Raw genomic sequence first — 22,839 nt, forward strand, 5'->3', positions numbered from 1 at the left:
ACCACCTAGCAAGTGTGGTGTCACCACAAGACATCTATCCACACCATCACACGGGAATTCCAAACTGCATTAGGATCCACAGCGAGTGCTATGACAGTTAGGCGGGAGGTGAGGTAGCTCGGATTTCATGGGGCTGCTCATAAGACACACATGAGGACGGTAAATGCCGAACGGCGCCTCGCTTGGAGTAAAGAGCGTAAATATTGGACGATTGAACTGTGGAAAAACGTTGTGTGGAGTGTCGAATCGCAGTGCACAACGTGTCGATCCGATGGCAGGGTGTGGGTATGGCGAATGCCCGGTGAACGTCATCTGCCAACGTGTGTAGTGCCAACAGTAAAATTCGGAGGCAGTGGTGTTATGGTGTGGTCGGGTTTTGTGTGGAGGGGCTTGCACCCCGTGATGTTTTGCGTGGCACTATCACAGCAGGAGCTTACATTGATGTTTTAAGCACCTTCTCGCTTCCCACTGTTGAAAAGCAATTCGGGGATGGTGATTTCATCTTTCAACACGATCGAGCACCTGTTCATATTGCACAGTGGTGGAGTGGTTACACGACAATAACATCCCTGTAATGGACTGGCTTGGACAGAGTCCTGACCTGAATGCTGTAGGACATCTCTGGGATGTTTTGGAACGCCGATTTCATGCTAGAGCTCACCGACCGACAAAGACACCTCTCCTCAGTGCAGCACGCCATGAAGAATGGGCTGCCACTCTCCAGGAAACATTCCAGCACCTGATTGAAAATATGCCTGTGAGAGTGGAAGCCGGCCGGAGTGGCCGTGCGGTTCTAGGCGCTCCAGTCTGGAACCGAGCGACCGCTACGGTCGCAGGTTCGAATCCTGCTTCGGGCATGGATGTGTGTGATGTCCTTAGGTTAGTTAGGTTTAATTAGTTCTAAGTTCTAGGCGACTGATGACCTCAGAAGCTAAGCCGCATAGTGCTCAGAGCCATTTGAACCACCATTTTTTGAGAGTGGAAACTGACATCAAGGCTAAGGGTGGGTCAACACCATACTGAATTCCAGCATTACCGATGGAGGGCGCCACGAACTTGAAGGCATTTTCGGCCAAGTGTCCGGATGCTTTTGATCACGTAGTGTATGCTCATGCCTGCGTTTCTAGCGGTTTTTCTAACTTATTTTCCAGTGCCTGTGTGCTGTTGTGCATGACTAAAGCCATGCACAGTGTCACTGGGATAGTTACAGAGGGGTTTACAAAAATGCCGCGTATTCCTGCAGGAGATCGTATTAGTAAAAAGTAAAAGGAAAGGTTCTACAATTTTATGACCGAAAAACAGTACCTGTTGATAGATGGTCAGTTTTACTTGTGACAGATAATGTGTATTGTTCGGCGGTGCACGGCATCACCGGAGATGGCATAGTAACCTCAGTATAGACGTCTGGGAGGATGCAAATCCTCGAGCAATCGTGGAGGTGTGGCATCATGGTCGACTCATTATGAATGTATGATCACGCTCACAGGGCCTTACGCTTTACCAAACAGGCTAAAAGGTGTGGTGTACCACCGATTTCTTTGTGACGAATTACCAACGCTATTGGAGAGCATTACCCTTGCAGAAAGACAGACTGCAGTTTATGCACGAGGGGGCAATACACCATTTTCTGTGGATCGGAGAGTGGAATGTCAGATCCCTTAATCGGGCAGGTAGGTTAGAAAATTTAAAAAGGGAAATGGATAGGTTAAAGTTAGATATAGTGGGAATTAGTGAAGTTCTGTGGCAGGAGGAACAAGACTTCTGGTCAGGTGACTACAGGGTTATAAACACAAAATCAAATAGGGGTAATGCAGGAGTAGGTTTAATAATGAATAGGAAAATAGGAATGCGGGTAAGCTACTACAAACAGCATAGTGAACGCATTATTGTGGCCAAGATAGATACGAAGCCCACACCTACTACAGTAGTACAAGTTTATATGCCAACTAGCTCTGCAGATGACGAAGAAATTGAAGAAATGTATGATGAAATAAAAGAAATTATTCAGATTGTGAAGGGAGACGAAAATTTAATAGTCATGGGTGACTGGAATTCGAGTGTAGGAAATGGGAGAGAAGGAAACATAGCAGGTGAATATGGATTGGGGGACAGAAATGAAAGAGGAAGCCGCCTGGTAGAATTTTGCACAGAGCACAACATAATCATAACTAACACTTGGTTTAAGAATCATGAAAGAAGGTTGTATACATGGAAGAACCCTGGAGATACTAAAAGGTATCAGATAGATTATATAATGGTAAGACAGAGATTTAGGAACCAGGTTTTAAATTGTAAGACATTTCCAGGGGCAGATGTGGACTCTGACCACAATCTACTGGTTATGACCTGTAGATTAAAACTGAAGAAACTGCAAAAAGGTGGGAATTTAAGGAGATGGGACCTGGATAAACTGAAAGAACCAGAGGTTGTACAGAGTTTCAGGGAGAGCATAAGAGAACAATTGACAGGAATGGGGGAAAGAAATACAGTAGAAGAAGAATGGGTAGCTTTGAGGGATGTAGTAGTGAAGGCAGCAGAGGATCAAGTAGGTAAAAAGACGAGGGCCAGTAGAAATCCTTGGGTAACGGAAGAAATATTGAATTTAATTGATGAAAAGAGAAAATATAAAAATGCAGTAAATGAAGCAGACAAAAGGAATACAAACGTCTCAAAAATGAGATCGACAGGAAGTGCAAAACGGCTAAGCAGGGATGGCTAGAGGACATATGTAAGGATGTAGAGGCTTATCTCACTAGGGGTAAGATAGATACTGCCTACAGAAAAATTAAAGAGACCTTTGGAGATAAGAGGACCACTTGTATGAATATCAAGAGCTCAGATGGAAACCCAGTTCTAAGCAAAGAAGGGAAAGCAGAAAGGTGGAAGGAGTATATAGAGGGTTTATACAAGGGCGATGTACTTGAGGACAATACTATGGAAATGGAAGAGGATGTAGATGAAGATGAAATGGGAGATACGGTACTGCGTGAAGAGTTTGTCAGAGCACTGAAGGACCTGAGTCAAAACAAGGCCCCCGGAGTAGACAACATTCCACTGGAACTACTGATGGCTCTGGGAGAGCCAGTCCGGACAAAACTCTACCATCTGGTGAGCAAGATGTATGAAACAGGCGAAATACCCTCAGACTTCAAGAAGAATATAATAATTCCAATCCCAAAGAAAGCAGGTGTTGACAGATGTGAAAATTACCGAACTATCAGTTTAATAAGTCACAGCTGCAAAATACTAACACGAATTCTTTACAGACGAATGGAAAAACTAGTAGAAGCCAACCTCGGGGAAGATCAGTTTGGATTCCGTAGAAACACAGGAACACGTGAGGCAATACTGACCTTACGACTTATCTTAGAAGAAAGATTAAGGAAAGGCAAACCTGCGTTTCTAGCATTTGTAGACTTAGAGAAAGCTTTTGACAATGTTGACTGGAATACTCTCTTTCAAATTCTAAATGTGGGAGGGTTTAAATACAGGGAGCGAAAGGCTATTTACAATTTGTACAGAAACCAGATGGCAGTTGTAAGAGTTGAGGGACATGAAAGGGAAGCAGTGGTTGGGAAGGGAGTAAGACAGGGTTGTAGCCTCTCCCCGATGTTGTTCAATCTGTATATTGAGCAAGCAGTAAAGGAAAGAAAAGAAAATTTTGGAGTAGGTATTAAAGTCCATGGAGAACAAATAAAAACTTTGAGGTTCGCCGATGACATTGTAATTCTGTCAGAGACAGCAAAGGACTTGAAAGAGCAGTTGAATGGAATGGACAGTGTCTTGAAAGGAGGATATAAGATGAACATCAACAAAAACAAAACGAGGATAATGGAATGTAGTCGAATTAAGTCAGGTGATGTTGAGGGAATTAGATTAGGAAATGAGACACTTAAAGTAGTAAAGGAGTTTTGCTATTTGGGGAGCAAAATAACTGATGGTGGTCGAAGTAGAGAGGGTATAAAATGTAGACTGGCAATGGCAAGGAAGGCGTTTCTGAAGAAGAGAAATTTGTTAACATCGAGTATAGATTTAAGTGTCAGGAAGTCATTTCTGAAAGTATTTGTATGAAGTGCAGCCATGTATGGAAGGGAAACACGGACGATAAATAGTTTGGACAAGAAGAGAATAGAAGCTTTCGAAATGTGGTGCTACAGAAGAATGCTGAAGATAAGGTGGGTAGATCATGTAACTAATGAGGAGGTATTGAATAGGACTGGGGAGAAGAGTTTGTGGCACAACTTGACTAGAAGAAGTGATCGGTTGGCAGGACATGTTCTAAGGCATCAAGGGATCACCAATTTAGTATTGTAGGGCAGCGCGGAGGGTAAAAATCGTAGGAGACCAAGAGATGAATACACTAAGCAGATTCAGAAGGATGTAGGTTGCAGTAGGTACTGGGAGATGAAGAAGCTTGCACAGGATAGAGTAGCATGGAGAGCTGCATCAAACCAGTCTCAGGACTGAAGACCACAACAACAACAAACATCATGGAAAACTTAAATGAGGATGGCCGGACGCGGGATTGAACAGTCGTTCTCCCAAATGCGAGTCCAGTGTGCTAACCACTGCGCCACCTCGCTCGGTCCAACCCATCGACAATATGCTGAGCGTGTGGGCAATGCTTGCGACGCAATCCGAAAGGAGCCTGGTGTCTTTAAAACAGTGTGGGATTCTCTGCGAAGATGGGCTGAAGTGTGTTTCAGGATGAATGGTAACCACATGAATCATTGTCTACGACTACGTGACAGATAGATGAGGATGAGTGGATGGGTTGTCTCTTATTTCAGCACTATTGTTTTCCGGACATACAAGTGTACGAACTCTTTTCCTAATTCCGACCACATTTACCTCCAGTAGGAACTAAATGGATCTGAGCACTATGCGACTCAACTTCTGAGGTCACCAGTCGCCTAGAACTTAGAACTAATTAAAACTAACTAACCTAAGGACATCACACACATCCATGCCCGAGGCAGGATTCGAACCCGCGACCATAGCGGTCGCTCGGCTCCAGACTGTAGCGCCTAGAACCAGTAGGAACGTTACGCCCTGTGTAAGCTTAGAAACTGACTGTTTATACCATACTATCGTCCGAGCGCGAGCGCAGTGGTGTGTTCATTCGTTTGTTTGTGTCTTCATTAACGTAGTAACACGAGTAGCTATAGTCTTGCTATACCGGTTTTGGTATACGCTTTAAGACAAGAAAAACGACACACCTCGAAGGAATTATTCGAATATGCCGTAAATCGGTAGACGTGATGTACATATACAGACAAACAAATGATTAAAAAATGAGAAAGATTGGACGATTTATTCAAGAGAAAGAGCTTCACAAATTGAGCAATGCGTTGGTCCACTTCTGGCCCGGATGCAAGCAGTTATCCAGCTTGGTAGTGATTTATAGAGTTGTTGTATGTCCTCCTGAGGAATATTCTGGCAAATTGTGTCCGATTGGCGTGTTGGGACGGTTGGGGGGCCCTGCTCATGACGCCCCAAACACTCTCAGTTGGGGAGAGACCCAGCGACCTTGTTAATCAACGTAAGGTTTAGTAAGCAGTACAAGCTCTCGCCACGTTCGCGTGGGCATTATCTTGCTGAAGTGTAAGCCCAGTATGGCTTGCCAAGAAGGGAAACAAAAGGGGATGTAGAATATCGTCTACGTATTGCTATTCTGTAACGGTGCTGCAGATGACAACCTCATCCCGCAAGAGGCCGGTGCTCACACAGGCACATAAAACTGGGCGTCTTCAGTGGGCTAGAAGTCATCGACTTTAAACAGTAGCGGACTGGCAGAACGTAATGTGGTCTGACGAATCACGTTTTTGACTATATTCAAATGACGCACTCTGTAGAGTGCACCGAAGGCAAAATAAATCATTTCACTCTGAATATGTGCAATGTCAGATTCAGGCTGGAGCTGGGTATGTGATGTTTTCGGGCTGGTTCTCCTATCATGAACTGGTTCCACTCGCTGAGGTAATCACTACCATGAAGCAGCATGTTTATTTAAACATTCTGAATGATCAGGTGCTGCATTCAGTCAACCTCTGCATGAAGACTTCGTTACTGATACCTTCCTTCTCCGTCTTCTTCGAGAGGACGGAATGACCGCAGCAAAGTTCATCGGGCTGAAAGAATATGTGACTAGTTTTCTGAACCTTGCTCCACCCTATTACACCTCGACTGGCTTGCAAAATCGGGTGACGTGAACCCCCATAGAAATTCAGTGGGGCGAATTGGAACTGAGGGTAAAACGCCACACAATTCGGTGGATGTACGCGATCAAATCCTCAGCGAGTGTTTCAACCTGGATGCGACGTACTTACACAACCTTATGGACTCACTTCCTAACCGAATCCAGGCGGTTATCAAGTTAAGGGGTGGAATTACACGATATTAATTGATGCTTGTTATGATGTCGCTAAGGGTGACTAACTATTTATCAGGTGAGCTTAGTATTACTGAATGCCTTTCTGCAAATGGTCTCATACTTAATTTCAGACAGACACAACATTCAGGTCTGCACACGTAGAGGTACTGCACCAATGACTACTGAAGATCATGGTGAGATCATGGCGAATAAGGTGAAGACTTCCAAATTTATAGTTATTCATACTGATGAGAATTCAAACTGAAAAAAATTCGTACTCCTAAAATAACTTAGTTCAGTCGCATTTGTACTTGGTATCATTGCAGACCTTGTAGAGAGACAAAAATATTTTGCATATTTTCAGTCAGTAATAAAATGGTTCAAATGGCTCTGAGCACTATGGGACTTAACATCTGAGGTCATCAGTCCCCTAGAACCTAGAACTACTTAAACCTAAGTAACCTAAGGACAACACACACATCCATGCCCGAGGCACGATTCGAACCTGCGACCGTAGCGGTCACGCGGTTCCAGACTGAAGCGCCTAGAACTGCTTGGCCACATCGGCCGGCCAGTCAGTAATACTTTATGGAGTAAAGTTCTGGGGTAACCCACCTTTAAGAAAGGAAGTGTTCACTGCACAAATATGTGTGGAAGAATAATACGTAGCGGTCACCCAGGATCATCTTGTTGACATTTGTTTAAGGAATCAGGCACTTCGACTGCTGACTGACTATATTTATTCCCCCATGAGGTTCGTTGTAAATATTCTACAGCAGTTAATAAAGGAACAATGGTTTTCATAATTACAATACCAGAAGAAAAAATGACATCCGTTACTCCTCATTAAGATGGTCTTTAGCACAAAAAGGAGTGCATAATGCTGCCACCAAAATTTTTGTTCACTCATTCAAAAACATAAAACGTCTGACAGACAGCAAAGTTAAATCTGAAAACAAACTGCTATTCCCTAGAGAACTTTTTGTGATGTGTAAATGGTGGTGGGTAGTAATTACTAATTCACACTTGTATTAAACAATACTTGAAAATAGTCAGCATGTAGCCATATTTACATATGAATGTGTAATGCGAATGTAAAATGACTCATTCTACATCATTATGATTAATCGTGCAAATGATTCCCGGAAAATGGAATTAGCTAATGATGGTATACTGACTAAGGTCGGCAAGAAAATAAATAAATAGCACTACACGACTAATAGAACGGATCGGTTTAAAGAACACATCTAGAGGCATCAACGAATTGCTAGTTTCGTAGGGAAGGTATGTGGAGATAAGGGGGAATGGAAGGATGCAGATCTAGAGACTGAAGCAACTAACAGGTTAAAATCAGACTATGTTTCTGTAATTATGCAGGGGTAAAGAGACTTTCGTAGGACGCACTTATCTGGGAATCTGCATCAAACCATTAACCGGACTGAACATCAACAAGAGGATCAGTATTCAGCAAAAATGATAAATGCAAGCAGGAAATAAAAATTTGAAACGTCTATTTAGTCTTATCTGGAACTAAAAATACGTGGAAAGGTTGTTGCAACAAAACAGAATTGAAATGTTATAACTATGTTCAAGGCTCACGGCTGTGGCACAAAACTGACGAAGAGCGAAGTTGCGCCGTGGCGAGTTTGCAGCGGCCCAGTACGTTAATAACGGCTCACGCTAGCCTGCGCTCATTTCGCTGGCTTATTAGCCATGCACACAGACGCACAGCCGGCCGTTTATTAACCCTTGCGAAACGCTGCACGCCAACAAAATCTCGTTTGCCTAACCATTAGTTCAGCATTCTCGCCCGCAACAAAATGGAACAATAACCTGCTCGTCAGGAGCAGAAGATAACCGCTTGACTGTGAGTACTTTCAGCAGAACCGGGTAACAGGCGTTGCCGTGTTTGGAATGGGGAAACTCTTGTTCAACTGAAGCACCTCGTGAAAATATTTCGATAAAAATATCAAGATAAACTATTCCCCAATCAATCTGATTTACAAAAGGATTCTGAAACCAGATGAATACATATACAGTAGTGCACTTCAACGGGATATGTAACTGCATAGGTTTTGCAGTCTCTCCGCAGATATACTGAACAATAACGATAGCATGTTTTTGCAATAGTGTCATGGATTAAATGAGAAGCAACAGACATTAGACTTGTGAATTACTCTAAAGTGGAGAACGTCCAATTACAGGAAGTAAATCATGCAAACACAGGCCAATCATCACAAAATTATGCCCAGACAATGCAGTTCTTTTATCACAGAATTTCATTTTATGTGCGAGACTCTTCAGCCAATTTTACCTGTCGGCAGCCAGGTCAAAACTTTGTTGCTGCACTAATGTGGAGGGTTTAAATTATTTACCTGTACTGTGATAAATTTTATGGTGGTTAATAAATACAGCTTTCGGGAGATTATGGAGTCCAACTCTACATTTTCCGAAAATGCTGTGTGTGAATGTTACAGCTCGCAAATACAGTCTCATACCGACTGCTTAATCGACAAAGCAGCTCTCATTTTCTAACTTTAACGTAGTTCCTCAGTCAGTTTCTAAACTTATAACATTGTCATCTTTTGCCATTCACTCATTTTGCTTCATATTTTTCTGCCAATTTCCACTTACGTTCTTTGTAGTCTACTGTTTGTTATTTATTTTTTACATATTTACAGCCCACAGCAGTGGTATTTATCCCGCATTTTTAAAGTTGTAAGATAGTGAGCAATTGCTTATTTCCAAATTTTAGATTATGTTGAATGACCATTTTTAACCTAGAGCCTCAGTGGTGCGTACCTGTATATTTAGTCTTGCGTCTGGTCTGGTTGTCTTCTGTTACTATTATTGTTGTATTTCCCGAGTCTTCAAATCTACCGTTCAACCACGATATATTTTGTTAGTATATTGGTCAACCTTCCCTAAACATATTGTCTGTGGGAACTATGGGAGGCGGTAGCCCCAACGTTAGGAAATTAGTACTGTAGCTATCTGAAGACAAAATTATGGACCTTACTATTGTACGTAGACAGTTAGCAATTGCAGTTCAAGTGTTGAACAATGCGAACCGCTTCTCATTTAGACTGCGAGTTACCTTTGCTATTAACTGAACGATGTACGATAATATTTGTAAGTACATTATTAAACAGTGTAATGTCCATTTGGTTGTACGAGCACTACATTTACTTTATGACATGCACACACGACAGTTTTCACATATACAATAAAATCAAATGAACCCAAATTCTCTGTCTTCATTCCTCGTCTAATATGCCACCACCAGATAAATCTCGGTCGTGAATATGCAGTGCTCCGAGACTGGAAAAAGCTATTCAGCTGATCAGTCCCTACAACCTCTTCAATACAAAATAATAAAATAAAAACATTGTTTCTTACCTTCTACGTCAGGATTAAATCTAGAAAACCTGTTTGGGATCACAACTGTTTTCACCAATCGACTCCTTGCGTTCTAGAAGGGAACTAAGGAGCTAGAAATTGTATAATGTTTGCTGGGTATAGCCTACTCAATCAGATTGATCCATCCAGCAACGAATAAAAGTTTGGGGCTGCTTCAACTGCATCAGAACCGTGCACGATGCAAAACATCCATTTATAAATATGGTACTCTACACAACCCATAATGTGACATGTTGCTTTGGAATGAATAATAGATTATTTTATTCATGAAGGACTAATAAGATATTATGGAGTCTAGTCTCTGAAAAGGCTACTGCATGGTTCAGCTACCTGGACAGAAAGGTCTGATGCAACACAGATATTAATAACTCCTCTAAATGTTCACTTGCTGCAATTTTATACTATTTTGTTAATACTTTCGTATGTTCGTTTTATATGTTACCTTTCTGATTTGTGTATCATGCTTCCCGTAGTGTTTCCATTCTCTAAATAAATAAATAACGTATTTAATTGCTAATAAAATCGAAACAACAATCATAACTGCTAGAGCATCTGAGATGAACAAGGCCTGCTCTGTGCGACTATTTTCATCCGCCTCACTCCATGTAGGAAACCTGTGTTTTTCAAGTGTGGCAACAGACGTTGGTCATTTTTTGCAAGTAACAGCGGACGCAGCGGGTGCTACAGTGGATCCTGCAGAGATACTGCGTATAGTGGCAGAAGGTGGTGTCAGACCTCCTTACCCCACACAGCTATCTACAATCAGAAGTGATGTGGAAATTAGAAGGCTAATGCATAATACGATGGACGTTCAATAAATATTGCAACATATTATTCACTATTCCAATACATTACAATATTCACCACTCTTTTGGCTACAAAACCCTATTTTTCAAAATAATCTCCGTTCAATACGACGTCCTTACGCCACCTTACTGGGAGGGCCAGTACGCACTCATGGTACCACTCTACAGGTCGACGTAGGTCCCACCGTCTTGCTGCTAACTTCCAAATTATCCAACGTACTCCTCCCCGCGGAGTGCATTCTTCATTGAGCCAAACAGATGGAAGTCGAAAGGTGCGAGATACAGGTTCTAAGATGGATGAGGAAGAAGAGACCAGCGAAGTTTTGTGAACTCCTCTCGGGTGCACAGACTTCTGTGACGTCTTGCGTTGCCGTGGAGAAACAGAAGTTCGTCTGCATTTTTGTCGCGGCGAACACGCTGAAATTGTTTCTTCTGTTTCCCGAGAGCCAGCCAGTACGCGGGAAATCGGACTGGTTTGCGCTACCATGTTGCGGTGATGACAGACTCTTCGCCCACCGATTCGCCGTGCTTTTGTTCACTGCCAGGTTTCCGTAGACATTCTGCAAGCGCCTATGAATATCTCTGATTCTCTGGTTTTCCGCCGAAAGAAACTCAATAACAGCTCTCTACCGAGCGAGGTGGCGCAGCGGTTAGCACACCGGTCGCGCATTCGGGAGGACGACGGTTCAATCCCGCGTCCGGCCATCTTGATTTAGGTTTTCCGTGATTTCCCTAAATCGTTCCAGACAAATGCCGGGATGGCTCCTTTGAAAGGGCACGGCCGACTTCCTTTCCCGTCCTTCCCTAATCCAATGAGACCGATGACCTCGCTGTTTGGTCTCTTTCCCCAAAACAACCCAACCCAACCAACCAACAGCTCTCTGCTTGGAATGCACCTCAACCACCATTTTGAAGTCTACGTATAGCGCCGCCACCTATCGGAACTTCACGAAACAATAGTGGCTGAAGCGAGAATATTTCACGATGACGCACAACTAACTCGCATTTTTTCAGCCGAAACTGGCCGAGGAAAAATGTGTTGCATTATTTATTGAACACCCATCGTACATTCTGCGCAAAAGTATTTTGCTTCGTCGTCAATTTGTTCCCTGCCTTTATTTCGTACCGAACAGCTTTTCTTTCCCTCATCAGCTAGCTACACCTAGGCATGGTTCAGAGGGAAGCACAGTTTCTGCTTCTGACTCCGTCCCAACAAACTCCTGTATTCAGAAAACCATCGCAAACGATTGTTGACATAATTCCTGCCGTGTGTGTTTTGTGGCACCAATCACAAACATCACAGTGGCTAAAAACTATAATTATGTCTGCACTAACGAGAACAAATCGTCGCTAAAGGCTCTAACTTCCTCCAGAAGCGCTCGCTCAAGGCAGCCACAGCAAAATGACTTTATTGTCCAGCACCTCATCCTTTACACTAGCCCTTTCTGCTGCGCATCGGCACGCCACCCAAGTGCACTTTGTTCTCAAAAAATGGTTCAAATGGCTCTGAGCACAATGGCACTTAACATCTGAGGTCATCAGTCCCCTAGAACTTAGAACTACTTAAACCTAACTAACCTAAGGACATCACACACATCCATGCCCGAGGCAGGATTCGAACCTGCGACCGTAGCGGTAGCGCGGTTCCAGACTCACATAGCCGTCAATGAACAGCCGAGTAATGTTCATTAACTTTAGAGGCAAGGCATCCTCTTATTCAACCTTAAGAATATTAGTTGTGGAATTTGGTGCCCAGTTATTGAGCAATTTCGCATATCTGTCTAGGGGTCAATGGTCATTGTGATGGTGTGCTCTTACAAGGAAGCTGCATCAACTGGACCTCCTATTTTAAGCATAAAACAGCACACTTGCAAGATGTCAGTCAAAGCAATCGATACCGCGCGAAAATTTTGGCATAATACTGATAGCGTGCAGAAATGACCTTCTGAATGTACAACTTTTAAACTTCTGCGCACAGAAGATGTTTGGCATGCGGCCCGATCTAGTGGAACCACCTAATACTCAAGCGCAAAGTATTGTGCTCTGGAATGAGTAAAGAGGTTTGTGAATTACTGTTTTCGCATTTTTAACACGCTTTGTTCACTGTATGAAAGCGCGCGGGTTCTAATCTGTAGTTTGTGCCCGAGATCTCTTTTCTTTGAAGTCTTTAATGATGGGATTCGGAAATGCAGTGTAAATGAATGAAACGAGTTACTCTGTCATTAAGGATGTAGCATAGTGCTGTGTATGTGTGTGTGTGTGTGTGTGTGTGTGTGTGTGTGAGTGGCTGCGCGCGTGTACGTGTGTGTTCTATGAGCATAAAGCCGGTTAACAGGTACGATGAACGAAGTTTTGTATTGTTTGAGGCTATTAGTATCAGGTTGCTGATTAATTTTCTAAAATTGCTGCGAGAAATGTAAATTGTGTCATAAAAACAGCAGCCTCTAAACTGTAAGTCATCAGTTCATATTAATGTTAGTAACTGTTCTAGTTTGAAACTGACAGTAACCAGAGTTTGGTTTTGATGTAATTACAACACTCGGTATGTGATGCCAAAACGTGCACCGATTCTGTAACTTCCATTTTTATTCCTCCCATAAAAACGAGAGTAAATATAGGTAATTAACATTCATTGTATGTGGGACGAAATATTTCGTGGCTCACAACAGGTGCATGTGATTTCATCTTTCCACATCAAGTCGATAAAGCGGCTCTTGTAGTTCCTGATAATTAGTGACTTACATCTAAAGAACATTAAGTCTAGCTGTATAAACAGCTGTGTTTGATTTAGTTCAGTTGCTTGCATTTACATTTTTTCTACTACTTTTAGGTATTAGCGTTTTATATCTGCGCAAAGTATCTCCAGACTAAATAAATCAGGCAAAAGTTCGAAGGTAAATTTGAGACTTAAAAAGTATACGCTAACTTGTTGAGAACGGATCAAGTCCAGACTTTTTCCGTCTATGTATGGAGATGGCGAAATCAGGCATAAAGTCAGTAACTTACTTTTCAACAGTTCGTGGAGTGTTTCCTCAAGTCAAACAACGATTCAGCTTTTCGCTTTAGCTGTGTGAATTATTCAGGTCTGTAACTTGACTGTCTTTCGCTTCCAGTCCGCACTCATCAAATTTCAGTCGGAGGTTACTTATCCGTAAGTACTACTCGTATAGGTGGATCATAAGGATCAGATAAGAGTACAGTAACATTTCCTTGGCCTTCTTAGATACAGCGCCCGTTTTGACGTTGTGATTCGACGTAGGTATCATGTAAGTAGAACCACGTATCATATTCGCCTGAACAATGCTTTTATACGTTAGAAATATTGGTCACATAGTTTTACTCGACGAATAGTGCTATCATAAAATAGTGCCCACCTCATGTCAGTAAAACCATTAACCACGAAGGCAGTTATGCTACTTTTTCGGTCCATACGTGACAAATACAGTGACATAAATTGCCGGTGTGTCTGAAAGGATATTCCAGAGTAAAAATTCATTTGAAAATATATTTTTCTGTGGTTCTAGGGACGAGCTGAAGTCTACTCCAAGTGGAAATAGGTACCGTCGAGATTAGACGCAAAACAGTGCTGCACTCTTAGATTCTGCAAAGCAGTAAATGTATTTTACACTAATAAAGCATAAGATTTTTAAAAATGATGCACTCTGCATAATATCAGTGATTCATGCTAAATTATTTTTTGAATACTTCTATTCCAAGAAATAACATAGGTGAAACTGTGAAAGAGTACAGTACCGCCCAACATTGAAAATAGGTACAACATACGTCATTATTTTTGTCAGAACAACACATTTTTTTTGTAAAATAACTCAATTTCAATTAATACAGCGAAGCCGGATACTAGTGTGGGAGAGAATGACAATTTATTTATTTAATTGATCACATGTGCACTCCCACAAAGTAAATCCCTACATCCAGTTTGGTGAGATCTGTGAAATGAATGAATGTATGGTCGTCTGCTAACTGCAGATAGTGAATGTGAATATATGATCATCTTTGAGACGATCCTTTGGCCACCTTTGGTGGGACCAAAGAGATGAAATTTACCTGAGCTTTGAGCGCCTGAAATGTGGCTGACCAATACTGTAGCAAGGTGCTCCCCCCACTTCAGCAGAGGTGCGAGAGGACCTCAAGAACGGCCATGTTTCAGCACTCTGCCGCTGGATCTTGTGCTGTTAAGACCTGTTTTAGTTGTGCTCTGTAATGAAGTAAGAGTGGAGACGTGGTATGCATGTGGAATATTTAAGAGTAGTTTGAAATAATAATTTCTCTATTTCAGGAAATTTTGTGGGCAGAATTAAATGTCAGGCAGGTAATATTAATGGGATTGTAGTAATCTTCGGAAGTGACCAACGGTCACAATGAAACCACGTGTAGCAATAAGTAGAAATACTTCCGTGTGCTTAAGTTAAGCTGAATTACTAGCGTGTGTACAATAAGTTGAAATATTTAAGAAATAGCGTGTGTACCATAAGTTGAAATATGTAAGAAATGGCGTGTGCAGGTCTTGAAATTAGAGACGAGTACTTCCACGTGGTGAGTACTGTGTGAGTCTCGAACTGTGTATGAGACAAAAGATAAAGAGAAGTACTCGTCCATGGTATCAGTTGAGGACTCGCGTGTGTGATGAATACGTTCTTAATATTACTTTGCGTGATATGATTCCGTGTGACGCTAGATTCAAACTCTGAGAGAGAAGCAAGGTGAGTCGGCCCTCTATCCAGCAACGCCACTTGGCTTGCATTGCACAGGAAGACGTGCATATATCTCCAGAGTTCATAGTAGGAAAGTAGAATTGCGAAGTGGGGCAGTGTCGTGTGAAACTGGGATAAATATTAATTGAAGTGGGAAAGCTGAAAGTGATAATGTTGTGACTATTCTCTGTGTAGTATTTCATATTGTAGAGTGGTGTATGTCATGTAATTAGGGTATGTGTGGTTTGCATGGGAGAGTAGCAAGGTAGTTGCAAAAGAGTAGTGGGTTATGCTTGTTCCTTCTGTACTGCTCGGTCTGGAGGATAGTTTCGTGATGATGATTGTGAGAGTCGAAGTGTGAGATATAATAAAAGATCCACCATCCTATCCAGAAAGTGCACTGTAGCGTTAAATAATTACGAGACCATAATATAGAGATTCACCAATGTAAAGCCATGCCCACTGGGCGGAATTTCTCATGTGTTATTGTTGTAGGATATAGAATTTGTGTGTTTAGGTTAGAGAATTTATCGGAATAAATAAGATAGTGAAAAGAAAAAGATTGGTGGACTTTTCCTTCGAATTCTATGTTGTCATAATGTCCCGAATTTATAATGTGTGCGCCATTCATATTCAGTGCGGTGGCCACGTGTTGACAAAAGCCGTTAAATGAAAAAAGAAAGAAAATGTGGTATTGTCAGTGCGTAGTGTACAGTCAGAGTTCTGTAAATTACTGATAGTCAGATGCGTGTTTCCGTTGCGTATTAATCATATGGGAGGATAACTTGTAACTTAAGTGTGAGTACTAGAGTTCATGTTACTGGATAAATAAGAATGAATCCACTCGCTTGGCAGACCACTCATCTTGCAGGCCTGACTGCTTGATGCCACAGTATGAGCAAGGCATGTGGGTGCCTCTCAACTGAAATGAATAAAATGGGGCGTATAATCTACGCACGATGTCGCTGGTTTCTACATTTATTACTATGAATGCATATATCCATAACAATTACGGAATGTAGGCTTATATGTTTGCTCAATATTTTTTTCAAATATGTTTAAGTGTTCATGAGGAAGTGCTACAGATATTCTGGAGCTAAACTCTGAACATAGTTTTGTTATTATGTGGTCCGTCTATGCAAGTAAATAAAAGGTTTTTCTGTGGCATAAGCGTTCCGCTACTTCTGACATATCAAGCATCTTCAGTGGCCTGTAATGCATGTTTGTATTGTGTATGGTAAGTGCGTTACGTAGTGTTTCCATGTATGTTACTACATTACTGGTTTTTGTTATTCTCTTATTGTTAGGTAAGAAGCACTATTTGGTGCGCAAATTTCGTAAATTTAAATTACCGATTGGTTTAATTATCATTACTTGTTCATATTATTCCGTATGTGTCGTCCTGGAGTTTCACTTAGGTGTTCTACGTACTCTAGGATGTCCGATTTTCGAGCACTTTTCAACTGAATACGCCACTTGGTTGGTTGTGAGCGTCTACTGTAATAGTTCGTTATGTGGGTGGGAGTGTTACTGTGCGTATTGAGGCCCGCTCTGGGAAAAGGGGTAAATTTTAAGTGGAAGGAATGCAAAAGCAGTTTGATTATTGTTAAATGTATGTAGTGGGGAGATTGAGTTATTGTTTAGTCTGTTATGTTCTACATTTCGGTTAGTTATTGCTTTAATGAGAAACAAACAAAAGGCAATCACAAAATTCGAAACAGGTATTGCATGTGTGTTCTTGCTACGAACCGTACCAGTGTATGTGAATTAGTAAACAGCGACATATCTCGGAATTTTCTTTTGATGGTATTACAAACAATGACACTGTAACTACAACATGCTTCCAAGTCCCTGGTCTGATGACGTAAGCGGCTTGTCATCCAGGCTGTAATGACAGCATATTTTTTCCCTTCTTTCTTAATTTTTTATATATTTACTTTGAAACATCTCAGTATATGCGTCAATGTTGTATAAAAATAACAACCAGTACCACCTCTTGGTGGTGTGTGAATTATCTGTGTGAAATTTTATTATTTTTTTTTGTTATTTCTCAATTAATCAAATGTACCTATAAATATTTGAATAACGTGCGAACACTATAGAATGTGTAGCATGAAGGGCACTATTTTTATAAACGTTTTACTAGCACTAGAAAAAGAGTTGCTCGAAGAAGGGCAAATGTTATTTGTTGATAAGTAAGGGAACATATAGTCAGGGTCAGTAGCGAATAGTATCTCTGAATGGCAGTGCCAAGCAATGGTGTTACTCTGTAGAAAATATGTGAATCACTATAAAGAAAGTACGGGGTACTGAGAAGGTTTTTTTCCCACTCACTCTTTTGAGAGCTGGGTGCGCTGTTGCAGAGCTTCATTTTTTTCAGCAAAATATCCCGTGCAGCTGGAAGCGGAGCAAGGTGAACCCTAATTGAGAATATATGAGAAGGGACTTCCAGTTCTGCCATTCTACAGATGACCAAGGGAAACCTCCCGTAAATTTCGTTTGGAACTGGGGAATGGGTACTATTTTATTTCTGGGGAAATGATGGCCATTGCCCTATACAAAAGTACATGTATTTATGTAGAGTAGAATGTGTATGAGTGTGTGTGTAGAAGCAGTGTCTGAAGAAAGTCGTTTAATGCCATGGTGTATTACCCACACAATTTTACCGGCAGAACTGCGAGGGAGAGGCGAAGGCCAGTTAGCCACTGACATTACGATACCTGCAATCAACACAAAGAAGTGTTACAACCTTTTTAAAGTGCAGCTCCAAAAATTTATTGATCGATCTTAATTTAAAAAAATGATGTAAGTGGTTTCAGAGTTTCAATGACTATTTTATCCATCATGACAGAATTATGTCTGTGATGATATTAAAATAGTGACTGACAGGATAAAATGCTTCATTGATATGAGATAACTGTTCAATAATTTCGATAGAATGTTGTATTCAAAATAACAATATTACACTGAAGCACGAAAGAAACTGGTATAGGCATGCGTATTCAAATACTGAGATATACAAACAGGCAGAATACTGCGCTGCGGTCGACAACGCTTATGTAAGACAATAAGTGTCTGGCGCAGTTGTTAGATGGGTTACTGCTGCTACAATGTCAGGTTATCTAGATTTAAGTCAGTTTCAACGTGGTGTTATAGTTGGTGGGCGAGTGATGGGACACAGCATCTCCGACGTAGCGATGAAGTGGGGATTTTTCTGTACTACCATTTCACAAGTGTACCGTGAATATCAGGAATCCGGTAAAATATTAAATCTCCGACATTGTTGCGGCGAGAACAAGATCCTGCAAGAACGGGACCAACGACGACTGAAGAGAATTTTTCAACGTGCAACCCTTCCGAAAATTGCTGCAGATTTCAATAATGGACTATCAACAAGTGCCAGCGTGCGAATCATTCAACGAAACATCATCGATATGGGTTTTCGGAGCTGAAGGCCCACCCGTGTACCCTTGACGACTGCACGACACAAAGCTTTACGCTTCACCTGGGCCCGTCAACACCGACATTGGACTTTTGATGGATGAAAACATGTTATCTGATCGGACGAGTCTCGTTTCAAATTGCATCGAGCGGGTGGACATGTACGGGTATGGAGTCAACCTCATGAATCCAAGGAACCTGCATGTCAGTAGGGAACTGTTCAAGCTGGTAGAGGCTCTGAAATGGTGTGGGACGTGTGCAGTTGGAGTGATATGGGACCCCTGATGCATCTAGATACGACTATGACGGATGACAAGTAGGTAAGAATCCTGTCTGATCATCTGCATCCATTCATGTCCACTTTGCATTCTCACGGACTTGGGCAATTGCAGCAGGACAATGCGACGCCACGCACGTCCAGAATTGCTACAGAGTGGCCCCAGGAAAACGCTTCCGCTGGCCACCAAACGCCACAGACATGAACATTATTGAGCATATCTGGTATGCCTTGCATCGTGTTGGTCAGAAGAGATCTCCAACCCCGCGACTCTTACGGATTTATGGACAGACGTGCAGGATTCATGATGTCAATTCCCTCCAGCACTAGTTCAGACATTAGACGAGTCCATGCCACGTCGTGTTGCGGCACTTCTGCGTTCTCGCTGGTGCCCAACACGATGTTAGTCAAGTGTATCTGTTTCTTTGGCTCTTCAGTGTACTTTTCGCATGCTTAATAATAACGTTGTGTGCACGAGTGTGTGTATGAATGCTTTTTGTGATTATATTAAGCTATTAGTTGCGTAAATGTAGTGATAAATATTTCTTGTACCAAATAGTTGACGATATATTCTTGAACTCTAATTACATTACATCATTCCATTGAATTATTTCTTTTTAAAAATACCTACTTGATAGAACAGTACTCCTAGTACGGGTACCTGAAATTTTTTGTTGTGATGTGATGGTTGCCGCCTGATCAACGTACCGTCAGTATTCCTTATTAGGTGAGGGATTTACACAGCAAAAGCCGAAGATCACTAGGTACAGAGTCTTTGGAGACAGTCAAATTCCGAAATTAGGAGGGGTACGAAACATCTTTCACGTGCACTGTACAGCGCTTTGCAGCGTGTACATAAGCATCTGTAGATGTAGAATGTGGTCCCTGAGCTGACTTTTCTCTTGTGAAGAAAATTGGAATTTGTCATAACGACATATCGTTACCCATTGAGTATCCCTCAAAGTTCTAAGTTAAATCCCTTTCCATTCGTCAGCGTCTCATCGAGTCCATTCGTCGAACTGGTGGCACAGCATGGCATCTCCTTGGTGCAAAAATGTTTAAATGTGTGTGAATTCTTAAGGGACCAAACTGCTAAGGTCATCGGTCCCTAGAATTACACACTACTTAAACTACCTTAAATTAACTTATGCTAAAAACAACACACACACAAACACCCATGCCCGAGGGAGGATTCGAGCCTCCGGTGGGAGGAGCCGCGCAGTCCGTTACATGACACCTCAAACCGCGCGGTCACACCGCGCGGCTCCTTAGTGCAGATGGAGGCGCATAAACTGTGTGTCACCATCATATTCGCTATTATTTCATTGTCTGCACTAACATCACTACACATCAGTACAACACACGGGAAATCATCATAATGATGCGCATGATTACAGATACGACGAGGGTCAGTCAATGAATGAGTCACAAACTGTGATAAAGACATCAGAGTTGCGAGTACCAGCCTGAAATTTACTTTTCTTTTCAACACATTCTCCTTGTAAACTTAAAACACTTATGCCATTGCTCGACAAAGTCTTAAAATCGTGCAGCATAGAATTTTAGTGGCTGTGTTCGCACCCAAGAGTGACCTCTCGGGATTTATAGTACGCGCAAAATAATGTGGCCGCTAGATGCGCAGTCGGCTCGGAAAGCATCGGAGGAGTGGCAGTGGTGGGGGGTCGCTCGGTGCGCTGTAGAGGAAATTCTGAGTGCTGAAGGGGAGGTACTGTTGTAAACTGAAGCCTACACTCACATCTCTGGCAAATATTAATCGGGGCCCCTGCACTCCCTCACATGCATGGTGGGCAATCAAAAAGATCTGTCAACTCTCCTTTGGTTAGTATCTAAAAAGGAATCCATCTACAATGCAGCGATTTATTTTCGCCTGCTTTGTTAACCATTTGTAGCTTTCAGAGAAGACTCACGAGTGGGGAACTTTGAGTAAAACCTACAAATTTCTCTTGTTCCCATGTTAAAATTTGCTTCTTTTGCCAAAACACAGCGGAGGTTACACATTGTCACCGCACTAACATGTTGTGCATACGCAATTGCGAGAGAATTCTCAAACAGTTGTTCATTAAATTTATTAAGTGAGCAACTGAGGAAAATTAAGGTCAGTGTCTTATGAAAAATCGTACCCTCAATACAAAATAATCGTGCAATGACTTCACTTACGTTGTTCCAAAACCGACAGCATTCTTATTTCACCAGCTATCCATGACGCTTAAAAATTACTTTCTTTCATCGGAAAAGTCTGTAGCTAGTGGAATAAGACGGTAGATAATGAAGTTTTTCATAATAACCATATGTCAAAACAATCTCCTCTTTGTGTGATTTCATTTGCTAAAATCTTATTTCGATATCTCAAACCGTTTACGAAATAAGAGCAATGTTGTGGATATTTCACTCTGGTTTTCTTGTTGACGGGTGCGATAGCACATGAGTGAACTACGTTAGATCAGTTTTCTGGAGATTGGCGACGGATAGCTCCAATCAAGTCTGAAGAAAAATTCAATATGTTAGCTAAATTTCACACGCAGCAATATATTATGTAATATGCACCAAACGCAAAATCGTAACGACCCCTATTTTTCATTGCAAACTTCCTCGAATTTCGCAAACTGCCTTACTCCGATGTAAATATCACATTAACTATGACCATTAACGAAATGATTGGCACATCATAATGAACCTGACATATAAAGCTACAAGTAAAGCAAAAATGATTTTTTTACCGAATAGTTCCTGTAAAATCTTTTGAGAAAGATTGCCGGACGTGGGCGTCGATAAGGTGATCGCCGACCGGGTGAAAGTTAGGAAAGGCTTGTCGGTCTCCCATTATGAACAAATGAATGAACTCTCCCAGTTCATTGGACGAAAACTGGTGACTGTGCATCATCCTGCGTGACCTACATTAATTTTATTTGCTTCCTTAAAGTGCGGCAACCCACAAGACCACTGTGTCCCGCGAGTAGCGAAATACCCTTAAACAAGGAAACAATGTACCATCACTTCGTAACCAGGACGACCAGGACGCTCCTAGAATGTGAGCTTCTTGTCCTTCGCTCAATTCCCGTATCCAACCGAACAAAAATGATGACGAAACAGGTTCTAACCATATAAGGCACGAATTTCGCTATGTTCGTGCTCTGCGGACGGTCCCTCTGCTTGCAAAAATCCCGTTTTTCCAGTCGCGTACACACGCATAGCACACCTGCCATCTTGGTCTGACGGCAAATCAATCACTGCCCGCGGAGTACTGTGTATCGGCCACCTTCCACGAGACATATGCTGCCACCTAGAAACCTACAGCTGCGAAATTTAAAATGAAATGCCGTATCTGGCGTTTGTGACTCACTTGGTGTGACAGAAAAAAGACTTTGGCTACCAGCAAAGTAAATTTACCGGGACTGTGCTTACGTGTTTCAGATAACCTCCCCTAGGATTCTCTCACTAACTAAGAGATTAATTTGAAGTTTTAATTCTTTTAATTCTCTCATCATGAAAGCCTCTGAATACAAATGTGCTGTACATAGCTAATGGTCAACAAAACATTCCCGGATTAGAAAAACACCTGGTACCACAGTGGAACCAGTGTTTGTACAAATCAAAATGGAATTGGCTCCTTACTTAGCTTGCATTTATCGCGAATCTCTTGCCCAACGTAAAGTCCCGAGCGACTGGAAAAAAGCGCAGGTGACGCCTGTATATAAGAAGGGTAGAAGGACGGATCCTCAAAATTACAGACCAATATCCTTAACATCGGTTTCTTGCAGGATTCTCGAACATATTGTCAGTTCGAATATA

Source organism: Schistocerca americana, chromosome 3 (genome assembly GCF_021461395.2).
Source record: "Schistocerca americana isolate TAMUIC-IGC-003095 chromosome 3, iqSchAmer2.1, whole genome shotgun sequence".
In the NCBI taxonomy this organism is placed as follows: Eukaryota; Metazoa; Arthropoda; class Insecta; order Orthoptera; family Acrididae; genus Schistocerca; species Schistocerca americana.